Source organism: Apium graveolens, chromosome 8 (assembly GCF_009905375.1).
Source record: "Apium graveolens cultivar Ventura chromosome 8, ASM990537v1, whole genome shotgun sequence".
NCBI lineage: Eukaryota > Viridiplantae > Streptophyta > Magnoliopsida > Apiales > Apiaceae > Apium > Apium graveolens.
The window spans coordinates 142,326,940-142,334,049 of NC_133654.1; the positions used below are offsets into that span (position 1 = coordinate 142,326,940).

At 40.9% G+C, this 7,110-nt stretch overlaps 1 non-coding gene across 1 annotated transcript; it reads right to left on the bottom strand.

Moving 5' to 3' along the window:
- Window positions 1-1,188: 1,188 nt before the first annotated feature.
- Window positions 1,189-1,295, bottom strand: LOC141682237 (small nucleolar RNA R71). Its single transcript, XR_012559638.1, has one exon. It is a non-coding gene; the product is annotated as a small nucleolar RNA R71 (small nucleolar RNA).
- Between the last annotated feature and the right edge of the window lie 5,815 nt (window positions 1,296-7,110).

Below are 7,110 nucleotides of genomic sequence, written 5' to 3' on the forward strand. Positions count from 1 at the left end.
ATCTTATTTGACCTGTGTAATCATGATAGATTACTTGTGCTTTAAGCCAATATTTTGTCAAATTCTATAGATATATAGGGTCTCAATATAATTGGTGTCTATTCAGCTTCTATCTCTTTTGTGGATGTCTGGTAGTATGTTATTCGTGCAACGAAAGTTGGCGTTTAGCAGTTTCGTGTAATCTGATTAGTGTCATCACCATTGCATGTTAAGGTTAAGAACATTAAAGCTATTGAATGAAGTATTTAATGAAGTTAGAATCCCATGTTTGTCTCATATAATATACAACTCTCTTTACTCTCTTAGTTATAATTGTTAGTTTAATTCGTAGTTATAATCAACCTCAATTTCTTATCATTTTAGCATTGGATAATAACCATATCATCGGTGCATAAGTGCATAAATCACATAGTTAACCAAATCAGTCTCTGTGGGAACGAACTAGAAACAATTCTATATTACTTACGATCGCATATACTTGCGTGAATATTAGCGCGTGTTTAGCCCTAACAAGTTTTTGGCGCCGCTGCCGGGGACTGCAGTGTTTACTTTTAGTTTATGTGTTTGTCATCGGTGATCATTAAAGTTCATTGACTCGGACATTGTTGCTTACCTACTCTTTTTCTTGTCGTGTTTCAGGTACTCTAGTGATCGTGTATGCATACGCGTTCCCGAGCTCGTAGGAGAATTCTGGATTAAGACGAGGAAAAAGTTGTAGAGGAGCGAAGGGAAGATTTTGAAGATGAAGAGAAAGTAGTAGAAGAAGGAGAAAAATTCGAAGAACCACCTTTATTAGAGATGGGAGATCAAGCAGATAATACTAAGGCTTTGATGGATTATTCTAATCCTAAGATCAATGATATTCAGTCAAGCATCATCAGGCCAGCCATCACGGCTAACACTTTCGAGATCAAGTCAAACACGATTCAGATGATACATAACTCATTTCAGTTTGGGGGTTCTCCTACTGAAGATCCAAACATGCACATCAGGGATTTCATCGAAATTTGTGACACTTTTAAGTTCAACGATGTGTCTGAAAATGCTATCAAGTTGCGACTATTCCCGTTCTCTTTGAGGGATGAAAAAAAGTGATGGTTACATTCTCTACCACCAGGGTCTATCACCATATGGGAGGATCTTGCTCAAAAATTTCTCACTAAATTCTTTTATATGGTGAAGACTGTTATAATCAGGAATGCTCTTACTCAGTTTGCTCAGCAAACTGGTGGATCTCTGTGTCAGGCTTGGGATCGATATAAGGAGATGCTAAGGAAGTGCCCACACCATGGCATGCCTGATTGGATGATTATAAATTATTTCTACAATGGTTTAGGTGTGCAATCTAGACCTATGCTTGATGCAGCATCTAGTGGAGCCTTATGGGCTAAAAGCTACAATGAAGCTTATGAGTTGATTGAGCTAATGGCAGCCAATGAATACCAGAATCCCATACAAAGAATGTTTCAAGGAAAGGTAGCAGAAATTCTGGAAGTGGATCAAGCTACTGCTATAGCTGCACAACTTCAAGATTTGACAATGAAAGTGGACTCTTTGGCTAATTATGGAGTTAATCAAATCACTAGTGTTTGTGAGCTTTGTGCGGGGGCACATAAAACTGAGCAGTGTCCTATTTCTAGAGAATCAGCTCAATTTGTGAGCAACATTCAGAGATCACAGCAGCATGCTCCAGCCACTTATCATCCGAATAACCGCAATCATCCTAATTTCAGATGGAGCAACAATTAGAATGCGGTGCAACAATCTTATCAGCCATACATAGCAAAGCAGTATAACCCTCCTGGTTTTCAGCAACCGTAATATGCCCCGAGGAAACAAATTCAACTTCAGCAGTTACCTCAAGCTAATGAAAAATCTGAATTGGAGGAGTTGAGGCTCATGTGTAAGAGCCATGTTATTTATATCAAAACCTTGGAAAATCATATTAGGCAAATTGCTAATGCATTACTGAATCGTCAACCTGGCATGCTTCTGAGTGATACTGAAGTTCCTGGAAAGAAGGAAGCTAAGGAGCATGTTAAAGCAATCACATTGAGGTCTGGTAAGGTTGCAAATCCTGAAAAAGCTAAGGCTCTAGATTATGAAGTCGATGCTTAAGAAGAAGAAATGCAGAAGGAAGTAGAAGTGCAACCAAGGAAGACTACTGTTGAGCACACTCCTCCTGAGGGTACTACAGGAGAGAAACAGATCTATCCTCCACCTCCTTTTCCTAAGAGGCTGCAGAAGAAGAAGCTGGACAAGCAGTTTGTGAAATTTCTGGAAGTGTTCAAGAAACTTCACATCAATATACCTTTCGATGAAGCTCTCGAACAAATGCCTAGTTACGCGAAGTTCATGAAAGGTATTCTCTCTAGGAAGGTGAAGCTTGATGACTTAGAGACCGTTGCTCTCACGGAGGAATGCAGTGCGGTGCTGTAACAGAAATTGCCTCCGAAGCTTAAAGATCTTGGAAGCTTCACTATTCCTTGCACCATTGGAAATGTGTCATTTGATAAGTGTCTATATGACTTGGGAGCTGGCATCAATCTGATGCCCTTGTCAATCTTCAAAAAGTTGGACTTGCCTGATCCAAAGCCTACATACATGACTTTGCAGTTGGCCGATCATTCTATTACATATCCGCGAGGTATTGTGGAGGATGTCTTGGTCAAGGTGGATAAACTCATTTTTCCTGCTGATTTTGTAATTCTTGATTTCGAGGAGGATAAGAAAATTCTCATAATCTTGGGAAGACCTTTCTTGGCTACTGGCAGAACCTTGATAGATGTGCAGAAAGGTGAGCTTACCATGCGAGTGATGGATCAGGATATGACTTTTAATGTGTTCAATGCCATGAAGTTCCCTACGGAAAATGAGGAGTGTTTTAAGGTAGAGATGGTCGATTCCGTGGTTAATTATGAATTTGATCGATTGCTAAGGTCTAATTCCTTAGAGAAAGCCTTGTTGGGGAATTCCGATAGTGAAGATGACGAAGGTGGTGAGCACTTTCAATATTTGAATGCTTCTCCCTGGAAGCGAAATATGGATATGCCTTTCGAATCTCTTGGATTGGAGGAGCTGAAAAGTTCTCCGAAGCGACTCAAGCCATCTATTGAGGAAGCTCCTACTCTTCAGCTTAAGCCTTTACTTGAACATTTGAGGTATGCTTTTTTAGGTGATGCATCTACTTTTCCTGTTATTATTGCATCTGACCTTTCAGGTACCGATGAAGAGAAGCTTTTGAGAATTCTTAGAGAATTTAAATCGGTAATTGGTTGGACTACAACAAATATCAAGGAAATCATCCCTTCGTATTGTATGCATAAAATCCTGCTAGAAGATGGAAGCAAGCCTACTGTTGAGCAACAAAGATGGCTAAATCCAATCATGAAAGAGGTTGTGAATAAGGAAATCCTCAAGTGGCTAGATGGAGGGATCATCTATCCTATTTCTGACAATTCATGCGTGAGCCAAGTTCAGTGTGTGCCAAAGAAAGGTGGTATCACTGTGGTAGAAAATGAGAAGAATGAGCTAATTCCTACATGAACAGTAACATGGTGGAGAGTTTGCATGGATTATAGGAAGCTGAACAAGGCTACAAGGAAGGATCACTTCCATTTTCTTTTCATTGATAAGATGCTTGATAGATTGGTTGGGCATGATTACTATTATCTTCTGGATGGATATTCGGGATACAATCAGATTTGTATCGCTCTAGAAGATCAAGAGAAGACTACAATCACATGTCCTTTTGGCACTTTTGCTTTCCGAAGAGTTTCTTTTGGGCTATGTGGAGCGCCAACCACTTTTCAGAGATGTATGATGGCTATCTTCTCTGATATGATTAAAAATAATATAGAAGTGTTCATGGATTATTTCTCCGTCTTTGGAACTTCTTATGACGAATGCTTGCACAATCTTGGGTTAGTGCTAAAAAGGTGCGTTGAAACCAACTTGGTTCTCAATTGGGAAAAATGTCATTTTATGGTGCGCCAAGGCATCATTCCTGGTCACAAGGTTTCTAGTAAAGGTTTAGAGGTGGACAAAGTCAAGGTGGGTGGGTGATCGAAAATCTTCCTCCGCCAATACCTGTTAAGGGAATTCGCAGTTTCCTTGGTCATGCGGGTTTCTATAGGTGATTCATCAAAGACTTCTCAAAGATTTCGAAGCCATTGTGCAATTTTCTAGAGAAAGACGTTCCTTTCAAGTTTGATGACGAGTTCCTTGCTGCTTTTGAAATATTGAAGAAGAGTTTGATTGCGGCACCTATCATAACTGTACCTGATTGGTCTGAACCATTTGAAATGAGGTACGATGCGAGTGACTATGCAGTTGGAGCAGTTCTTGAGCAATATAAGAACAACATAATTCATGTAGTCTTCTATGCTAGTAAGATTTTTAATGGTGCTCAACTGAATTACACCACTACTGAGAAAGAACTTTTAGCTATCGTCTATGGTTTTGAGAAATTTCGATCTTATCTACTTGGGAAAAAGGTGACAGTTTTCACTGATCACGCTGCAATTCGATATCTTGTCTTGAAGAAGGACTCGAAGCCAAGGTTGATTCGATGGGTTCTTTTACTTCAGGAGTTTGAATAAGAGATCAAGGACATAAAAGGGTCTGAAAATCAAGTCTTCGATCATCTCTCGTGCTTAGAGGATCCAATTATTACTTCACAAGATAAGTCTTTGATTAATGAATCTTTTCCCGACGATCAGTTATTTGGAGTGCAAGCAGAAGAACCGTGGTTCGCCGATATAGTGAACTACCTTGTGAGTAATGTTATGCCTCCAGAGTTGACTCCCGTTCAAAGGAAGAAGTTTCTACATGAAGTGAAGTGGTATATATGGGATGAGCCATTTCTTTTTCGCCAAGGAGCTGACCAAATCATCAGGAGATGTATTCCTTACAGCGACACGGGGGGGATCTTGCGAGATTTCCACTCAACGGCTCATGGAGCATATTATGGTGGAGAAAAGACAGCATCTCGTATTCTTCAAGCAGGTTTCTTTTGGCCAACTTTGTTTAAAAATTCTTATCAGTTCATTTTGAAATGTGATCAATGTCAACGTCTGGGTAATATGTCTAAGAGGGATGAGATGCCTCTTAATGTGCTTCTCGAGGTCGAAGTCTTCGATGTTTGGGGAATTGACTTCATGGGGCCATTTGTCTCATCTTGTAACAATCAGTATATCTTGTTGGCGGTTGATTATGTGTCAAAATTGGGTTGAAGTTAAGGCATTGCCAACGAACGATGCGAAGGTAGTGCTTAATTATTTCCACAAGTTGATATTCACAAGATTTGGAACTCCAAGAGTCATAATCAGTGATGAGGGGTCGCATTTTTGTAACCGCAAGTTCACTGCTATGATGTAAAGGTATAATGTCAATCATCACATTGCTACGGCTTATCATCCTCAGACGAATGGTCAAGCCGAGGTATCTAACAGGGAGATCAAGCGCATTTTAGAGAAAGTTATGTGTCCATCGAGAAAAGATTGGTCTTTGAAGTTTGATGAAGCTGTTTCGGCATATCGAACAGCGTATAAGACTCCGCTAGGGATGTCATCGTATCAGTTGGTTTATGGTAAGGGGTGTCATTTACCGGTAGAGCTAGGGCATAAAGCATATTGGGCTTTGAAGAAATTGAATCTGGATTTGGATGCAGCTGGTAAGAAAAGGATGCTTCAATTGAATGAGCTCGACGAGTTTCGACTTCAAGCTTACGAGAACAACAAAATGTATAAGGAGAAAGTCAAGAGGTGGCACGATTGGGGTCTAGTGCTCAAATCATTTGTGTCGGGATAACAAGTTCTTATGTTCAACTCTCGTCTCCGGCTTTATCCTGGAAATTTGAAGTCAATATGGTCAGGGCCGTTTATTATATTCCACATGGAGCGGTGAAATTTTTTGAGAATGATCCGGGCCAAGCGTTTAAGGTAAATGGTCAGAGGTTAAAGCATTACTATGGTGACACGACAAACTGCAAGGTGGTTAGTGCCGTTTTATTGTCCGTTTGATCTCGAGTTTTACATCAAGCTAACGATGTAAAGCATGCGCTTCTTGGGAGGCAACCCAAGTTTGTTGAACATTAGTAGGTAGAGGAAGCAAGAAGAAAAGAGAAAAACATAAAAAAATCAGAAAAACAGAAAAACTCAGGGCCAACTTCAGAAGCCAGGTGCGCCCGTACTAATCTAGCGCGCGACCGCACTGGAATTACAGAAACCAAGCGTGCGCGCCCTGATCTAGCGTGCGGCCTCGCAGATTTGGCAGAAGTTGCGCGCGCCCGCTCTGGTCTAGCGCACGGCCGCGCTGAGCTCCCGACTTTGAAAAAAATATAAGGTATTTTTGTGAAGAGAAAATCGGGATTTTTAATAGAAAATCAATTTATGCTCGAATTTTACTCTCCCATATCCCAAATTTCCCTCTCCAAATCAAACCCATTATTCCCACTATTCCCATAATCAAATCCCACTTTTATTCCATATATAATTCTATTTTCACCACCTATAAATACATACACTTATACACAAACTTCTCCACCACTACACAAATTCTCAAACACAAATTCTCTGTCAAACATACAACTCTTATTCTCTCTACTCAATTCCAATGGCACCCAAGAGACAAAGAACGGAAGTATGCAACAGCACCACCGATTCTTCTAGTGTGGGTGGTCTGAGGCCAAGGTTTTCTACTCCTGAGGCTGAAGCGGAGTATACGAGGCTTCTCTCGAAGCCTATCATCAAGGAGCGAGGTTTTCTGCCATCGGGGAAGGATGGTAAGCTGTTGGAGATGATTCTGGAGATGGGATGGGTTCTTTTTTACGAGGAACCTGCTGATGTGCCCATGAGTGTTGTTTGAGAGTTCTATGCGAATGCGAAGGCGGAGAAGAATGGTTTCACGATGGTAAGGGGGATGACTCTGGAGTACAGTGTTGATGCTATTAGGAGGGTGATTGAGCAGCCCGAGAGGAAGCCCGGGAAGGACACTTGGAACGATAAGACTCTAGAGGACTTTGATCTGAATCTGATTGTTGCTACTTTCTGTGTGCCTGAGACTCATTGGAAGTTCAAGAGGGGCACGACTGATTACTCCACATTCCCT